Source organism: Lactuca virosa, chromosome 8, assembly GCF_052849685.1.
Source record: "Lactuca virosa cultivar CGN04683 chromosome 8, Lactuca_virosa_CGN04683_v6, whole genome shotgun sequence".
Classification (NCBI taxonomy): Eukaryota; Viridiplantae; Streptophyta; class Magnoliopsida; order Asterales; family Asteraceae; genus Lactuca; species Lactuca virosa.
In genome coordinates this window covers 277,444,344-277,452,309 of record NC_136433.1, presented here as the reverse complement: position 1 = coordinate 277,452,309, position 7,966 = coordinate 277,444,344, and positions in this window count along the sequence as shown.

Sequence of the window (7,966 nt, the reverse complement as noted above, 5' to 3'; positions counted from 1 at the left end):
CAATGTATAACCAACTCATAGTAACAACTCATATCTCTAGGTTTGAAGAATATAGTATATTATCGTTTCATGATCACTCGTGATAAAATCCATGAAGTGATTCCAATGAGCGCGGGTTGAATCCAATACTCAGAACTTATGAGCACTCATGAGTGTTGTAGCACCACTTTGTCCAACATCTTAGACCTCTACAAGCCAACCCATGACAGTCTTGATTCATATCTACTTCCAACATATGACCGACTGTGGATGGTTTGAATAACTTTAGTCATTCAGGAAGAATGACCTAGTTATTCTGGAAGTCAAAACATGCAAAATGAAACACAAGAATAATTGAATCTAGTATGGTATCAAAACCTATGAATATAAATAGAACACTTTTTATTTATCACCATACTGATTACTCATTATTCATTGTTTCGGTTTTATCAAGTTTATACTTGAATTAAAAGCACTAGTTGTCCCATGCTCCAAGCATGTACACTATCTTCGTCTAAACAATAGCTTTGCCATACACCAAGTATGCACTCTATGTTTGTCTATGATCCTTACTTTGTGAACTAGATCGATTGAACATAATTTCAATGATTCTCTTTTCACACTCCCAAATCCTTATCGAAAATGTAAGAATTCCAAATTCCTATCATTTATTGAAATCTGTTAGATTTTAAACTTATATGCACAGACCCTCTTTTAATGACTATGTACAAAGTCACAAAGACTTGTCAACAGACATTACAGAGTATCCAATGGAGATTAGTTCCATGGAAATAAAGTCTCATATTCAAAGTACATTGCTTTGAATATCTTCCTTGCATTGAGTTTTCTCTAATCTTACACAAATTGCTTCCACCTATGGAGACAACTCCATATTCCCATTTTGACTATCATTTCTGAACAAGAGTTGCCTCTTTTCAGAACATGTCAATATGGTCCTTCCAGAATTAACACTATACTTCCAACTGTCCCTGAGCAACTAATATTTAGTAAACCTTAGATTGTCCTTGACAATTGCTTAATCATTTTAGTCATATCCAATTCTAGACCTTTTCACCTTCTTAATTCCTCAGGCATTTGGAAAATTTAGAAAGGATAAATATTATAGCACATGCAATCGATCCTGTACCCAAAGCAAATGGGACACGATACATGATGTCTCACATAAAGACATGATTCTAGACCAGTCTTTTGTTAGAATATTTTTTTTATTTGCCATGTTCTCAAAATTTGACTATGAAGAGGGATGTTGTAATCATAATCGAATTTTGAGAACGCAATATATAGAATTTTCTTAAGTTGAACCAAACCAACATAAAATTCATATATATATATATATATATATATATATATATATATATATATATATATATATATATATATATATATATATATATATATATATATACAACATAAAATTCATATATATATATATATATATATATATATATATATATATATATATATATATATATATATATATATATATATATATTCTTGACTAAAGATGATTAAAATCTCAATCTAACCCTTTTAGAATTGAAATGAGGTATAATTTCCTCTCCCTTAATTATAGCAAAACAACTTTTCAACCCCTACAACTTCACGAATTGAAACTTTTGTTTTCTATAATTAACATTGCTGTCTTGCAATACTAATCATAATTACCATGCTCCCACTAACATGATGATTATTAGCATAACACTTATGCTCCCACTAGCTTTGACATGTACTCAGAAATCAGCTGGACTTCTAGAAATCAATACTTTATTGACTTTCTTACTAAAGTTCAGACTTCCGATACGAGATGCTTTGATAAAACTTTATCAAAATCATACACATTTCCTTAAATAGCACACATGTGTGTCTAAACAATTTCAGAACTATGAAAAGGGATGTCATAATCATAGTCTCGATTGTTTAGATTTTTGCCATTTCTCAAAAGTCCATGTTAGTGTGCCGGTTAACCACACACGCTCCAGTAACGACTTTGAGAATGCAGATATCACAATTATTATCTACTTAAAATCTACTTAGTGAAAGTGTTTCCTCACCATAATTTTCATAAATCAGAGAGAAACCTTATCACACTTAGATTTTATGGTGTATGTGTTTTAATCCATGTGAATTTGTCAAAACCGTAATTACAAAACAAGGTTAATGAAAAACCCAAACTCATATGGATTGAACTTATGCAATCTTAAATTCTTGCCACCTGGCAGCACAAGCGCCTGCCATTGCTTCCAAGTAGTTTTGCAATCTATTTAGAACTCTCAGAACTCATATGCCAACTTTAACTGGAATGGGCACAGAAATGGAAATATGTCAACACGATAGGTTAGAAACCTCACGTCGTGTGCTAGTGTCAAATGTGACATCCGCCTAAAATGGATTCGGGTCAACCCAACCCAATTGGAAATTTAACAAACCCTACTCAAGATTACTTGACGCTAATAGGATCAAAACCCATACACTACGATATAAATTGACGTTAATAGCAACATAGTATAGTACAACGTTATAACTATAATCAAATTAAATTATGATACCATATTAAAATCAAATCAAAGTATAATGCTCTAATTAAATTAAAAGAATCAAACTTGAATGCTATAATTAAACTTCAAATCAAAGTAGATTGTTATAATCAAATGATAACCTATCTTTTATAAAACTCCATTTTTATAAACTTTAAATTAAATTTTATAAAACTCTATTTTTATAAACTTTACTTTAAATTTTATAAAACTCTTATATTAATTATGTAAAAGATGCTTGTGTTAGTGGGAAATTATGAAGACCACCAAAAGCAAAAAGATATTTCCCATGGTCTCCCACTCACACCTCCCATCCACTTTCCTTCCTTTTTCTCCCAACACATTATTCTCTTCACCACTTAAACCTTCTCTATTCTTTCTCTCACTCTCAATCTCGAAATTCATCCAAGAAGTACTCATATTCCAGCCAAGAACAATCTATTATACTCAAATCTTCATCCCTCTTGAAGCATTCATCAAGGTATGTTGTTAAAAGTTTCAAATTCATACAAGAAATAAATTAAATCCACCAAACTATCTAAAACTCATTTTATGCATAAACCTGATTTTTCTCAGAATCCCATCAATAAAATAAGAAGTTCTGGAAATTTTCAGAAAATAACTTATTTTTATTGAATTACTATAATTCTTGCAATAAAGTAGGGCAATAATTCACATAAAATACTTTTTGCATTCAATAAATTCTGAGAAAATTCTGGGATGACCAATATATTGATTAAACATAATTTATGAAGTTTCACGCATTTATATTACTGTTTACTATTATTTATGATTTTATTGAATAATTAATAATGAAATATATAAAAAATACTTCCCATAGTCACAAATATCTGAAACTTATACAATGAGCTCTATATCATGTTATAAAACTATGGTTAATTTTACAGAATTTTTAGGAATCATTTATTATTTTTCCCGGATTTTGTTGTTGTTTAATCATTAAAGTATTAAATAAATACTAAAACAGTTCAGAAAAATATAAAAATTTTACAGTAATTAATATTGTATGAAATAATGATTTCCTAATAATTTCATAATTTTTCAATACTGTTTACTATTTAAAACCATTTTCCTAAGTATTTAAGCATGTAAAAATGCATTTTAATGATTATTTCATATAAATAATTGTTAAAATCTGTAAATAATTATAATTGGGCAAGTTATTAGTTTAATAAGAAATTATTAAAATCTGGCCTAAATTGAAAATATAAATTAATTATGCAAAGTAATTAATTCAATTTAAAATTCATTTAACAAATGAATATCTTAATATTCTAATCAAAACGAATTATTGTTAATTCATCTAATATAAGAATATGTGTTTAATTATTTGTATTAATACTCCATTCTCATTTAGCAGTTCCTAAGCCAAAACTATTAATTATATTAGGTTCTACGTCATTTTGACCCGAACCGTCTATCGTACGACACACGCATTTCGTTTTGGGACTAATGTGAGTAATCTACCCCATATTTTATAATTTTCAATACTTTTGGGGTGTATCATGTGGTTCTAATATGTTCCAACTTCATTTTATTGTTTTATCACAATTGAGACATTGTTGGGACATTTATACGTGAGTCATTAATTGTATAACTATTGTTTGTTTACGCTACATGTACTTGTAGTGCATTATCATTTTTAGTCTAATCTCCATGACTATGCCCGTATTCTTGAGGTACGTTATGGACAATAATAGTGCTATTGGGTTGACCACCCCGCCTTGGGACGCTAAGGTGATTGATCGCACGTGGTTGAGTGTGTTTGATGATTAGATGCTCCATCCTATATATATATATATATATATATATATATATATATATATATATATATATATATATATATATATATATATATATATATATATATATATATATATATAGGGTGAGGACTTATTGTTGTTGTTATCATTTGTTAATCAATTTTTGATTTAGAAACCGTTATCTCAAATACAATTGTTTGCCGACTTCGAAAGAAAACAAATTTCAAATTATAAATGTTTCAACTTCACAATTTTCTCTACTAAAATTATATTACTCACCAACTCTCGTAGTTGACCTGTTTTTACCCATGATGCAGATTTGAAGAATGAAGTTGATGAAAAATAGGTTGTGCCTTAGAAATCCACAAGACTATTTAAATTTGATGTAATAAATGTTGTTCGTATTTGGATTTGGATTTGTATGTTGTGGATCTTGTTTGCATACTTAGTACTTAATTGAATCTAATCATATTATAACATAGTTGTCATGAGACTTTGAACAATATAATATCACGCCTTGATCGATTCCGACAAGGATCGGGGTGTGACATCAAACAACAGGTTTTTATTCTTGATTAGATCTTGAAATTCTTTCAGGATCTTTAAGGCTCCCACTGTCCTCTTGACATATAATAATATCTTGAAAAATATTCAAAAGATAGTGCGGATTCTTTATCAAGACAAACACTTCACACAATTGGCCTTAGTTGGTCTTTGTTTTATCCAAAACATCACAACTTACCAATTTCAAATGTACAAGAGTAGGACACTTTTACTCTTACATTTGACAAGTGTTAATAATCCTTCTTTAAGATGTGTCACTCAAGTTACAATCTTGGAGTATGACTCTAAGACTTGTTTTGGAACGAAGTATGACTCATCTTCTTGATTTAACCATTTCTACAATTCATGACTCCTCTTCTTAGCCATAAAAATGCACTAAGATGTCCTTAGAAGACCAATTGTGATATGGTTCTTTAATCATTGAGATGATCACAAAACATGATACTAAAGTACTCTCCCATCTTTTCAGATTTGAGAAACTGTTATCCTTCTGCCTAATTTGATTCTTCTCATTCGTTCTGCCATACATCGAAACTTTTCCAATGTTTCAGAATTATACTTAAACTTGTAAGTATAAGACAAAACTGCAAATTTGGTCCTTGTGGTATTAAAAAAACTTTGGATAGGGACCAAAAAGTTTTCAACTTGCATGGATGGTCCAAAATAAAGAATTTCCTTTGGTTTTGGTCCTTGGAGAACTTGAAATGACTCTTTTACCCTTTTCATTTGTTTTTTCTATTTTCTTTATTAACTTAAGTCTTTAAATATTTAGAAAATAATATACCCCACCCCACCTTATCACTCAATCGGTAACCCCATCTCTCTTTCTCTCTCTCTCTCTCTCTCTCATAAACCAATAGAGAACACAAATCCCACCTTCATAAAAATAACCCCAAATCGAATTCATCCTGAAATGCAAGGAGAAAACCCTAAATTACTGGTGGTGGGTTTAAATTTAAGAGACCATTGAAGCCCTTCTTGGTTATTTTCTTGATTTTTCAGCTGTTGAGGAAGTTGTTGCTGCTTCTCTATGTCGTCATCGTCATTTTTCACACTGTGTATTTGAAAGAATGTGAGAATGGGGAGTATCACCATTGAACACTGTGGTAATAAATGGCAGACTCCAGGTTTAGCAAATCTTGTTTTTTTTAAACAATCTTCATATAGTTATTGTTATGTGTGTTTCTTCAATTTCATTTTTGACTCGATGAACAAAAACACAGGTGTAAATCATGGGTTTCTTCTTATTTCAATTTCAATTTTGGTTGTGTATATTTGTCTCTACAATTTCAGTTTGATTTCATTTTTGGTTGTGTATGTGTGTTCCTCCTGATTTCGATTTGAAGGGCTTCAATGGTTTCGATGTAGTTGTTTGAAAGATCTGTGTATGTATGTGTTTATGTCAACATGAGAGAGATGGAGAGAGAGGTTACCGGTGGAGTGATAGGGTGGGGTGGGGTAGGATTTTATTTTTTTTTATTTTCTAATTATTTAAATACTTAAGTTAATAAAGAAAATAGAAAAAACAAATGAAAAGGGTAAAAGAGTCATTTCAAATTGTTTAGGGACCAAAACCAAAGGAAATTCTTGATTTTGGACCATCCATGCAAGTTGAAAACTTTTTGGACCCTATCCAAAGTTTTTTGAATACCACAGGGACCAATTTTGTAGTTTTGTCTAAGTATAACCATATTTACTAAACTTTAGTAAATCATGACGAATAGTCTTATCGATCTTTTGTGGTGGACTTGACCAGTGCACAAGAATGTGTACTCGATCCCTTAGTCCTTCACTTGACTCACATATACATGTGAACAAGGAATTAGTCTTAATTTTCCAAAGATGAAAATTCTCATTCATCATACTATACAACTTGTATGATTCCAAGTTTCTATCATACTGAAACTTGGTTGATGAGAATCTTTCCTTATTTTGTAAATTATGACACTACCACAAACGACAGAATCAGATCCATTTTCCAATGTTGCTATCAATGGAATCATATAGACAACACTTTTTCACAAATTCCATTGTAAGTATATTTAAAATTAATAAAATCAAACTTTTTCTTTTATTTAAACTTGCGGAAAAAACTTATCCTTACAATGCAAATGCATATGAAACAATTTTGTTATCTATTCCTAAGCAATCTATCACAACTCTTAAGCAGCAGCTCAAAAAAATGATCACCGAACCATGCGATCGAAATCCATCTTCGCGATCAGAATCAGCTCACTCTTCTTTAAGCTTCCTCACCTTTCTTTGATTCTTAAAACTTCAACATGTGACCCAGTCACATGATGTAATAAGAATCTCCAAATAGGAACTTAATAGAGTTAGATAGTGGACTTACCTGAAGCAGAGTCAAACTTTTAGACTAGACCTTCTCTCAGATCTTTCAGGTAGATAGGCAGATTCAGAATCAATGCCCCTTCCTTTGGCAAGAGAAACATATGGACTCTTTAGGAATGGTACATGGGACTATCGCAGACTTAGCCTTTCTCTTTACCATTTGGTCAACCGAGTTGACTGTGGCCGATCCCTTTCGATTGGGAAGAGAAAGCCTTTTCTAGATATCCAATGTTACCATTGTCAATGTCCATTGGGAAGTTGATCTCCTAATCAAATTTTCTTTACTAGTCCTCAAATCATTGTTGATTCAGCAATACCAAGAAAATAGATAAGATCATTAAGGGTCATGTCATAGTATATTTCATAGTAGTCCCAAAGGAACTCACTATGTGACTTAGAAAGTGATTGAACATCCAACTTTCTTAAGACTTTGACACACAAGTCTCCCGGCTTGTCAATATGTGAATTCATCTCCAATATGCGATCACACATAGACCTTGACTGCCAATAGGGCTTGAGTGAGCTTGAACTATTCAAGAACTTGTGGGTTAGGGAGAATAATTGGAGGAGGTGCAGGGAGTGAAGAATGATTTTCGAGACATCATCTTCATTAGGAAAGCTTGTTCCAAGAGTTTTGGGAAGATCATAAATGTCTGAACCAGACATCGTTTGGGACATATTCAAGATAGTTGATTTAAAGTCCTTAATATAACACCCAATATGAAATATTAA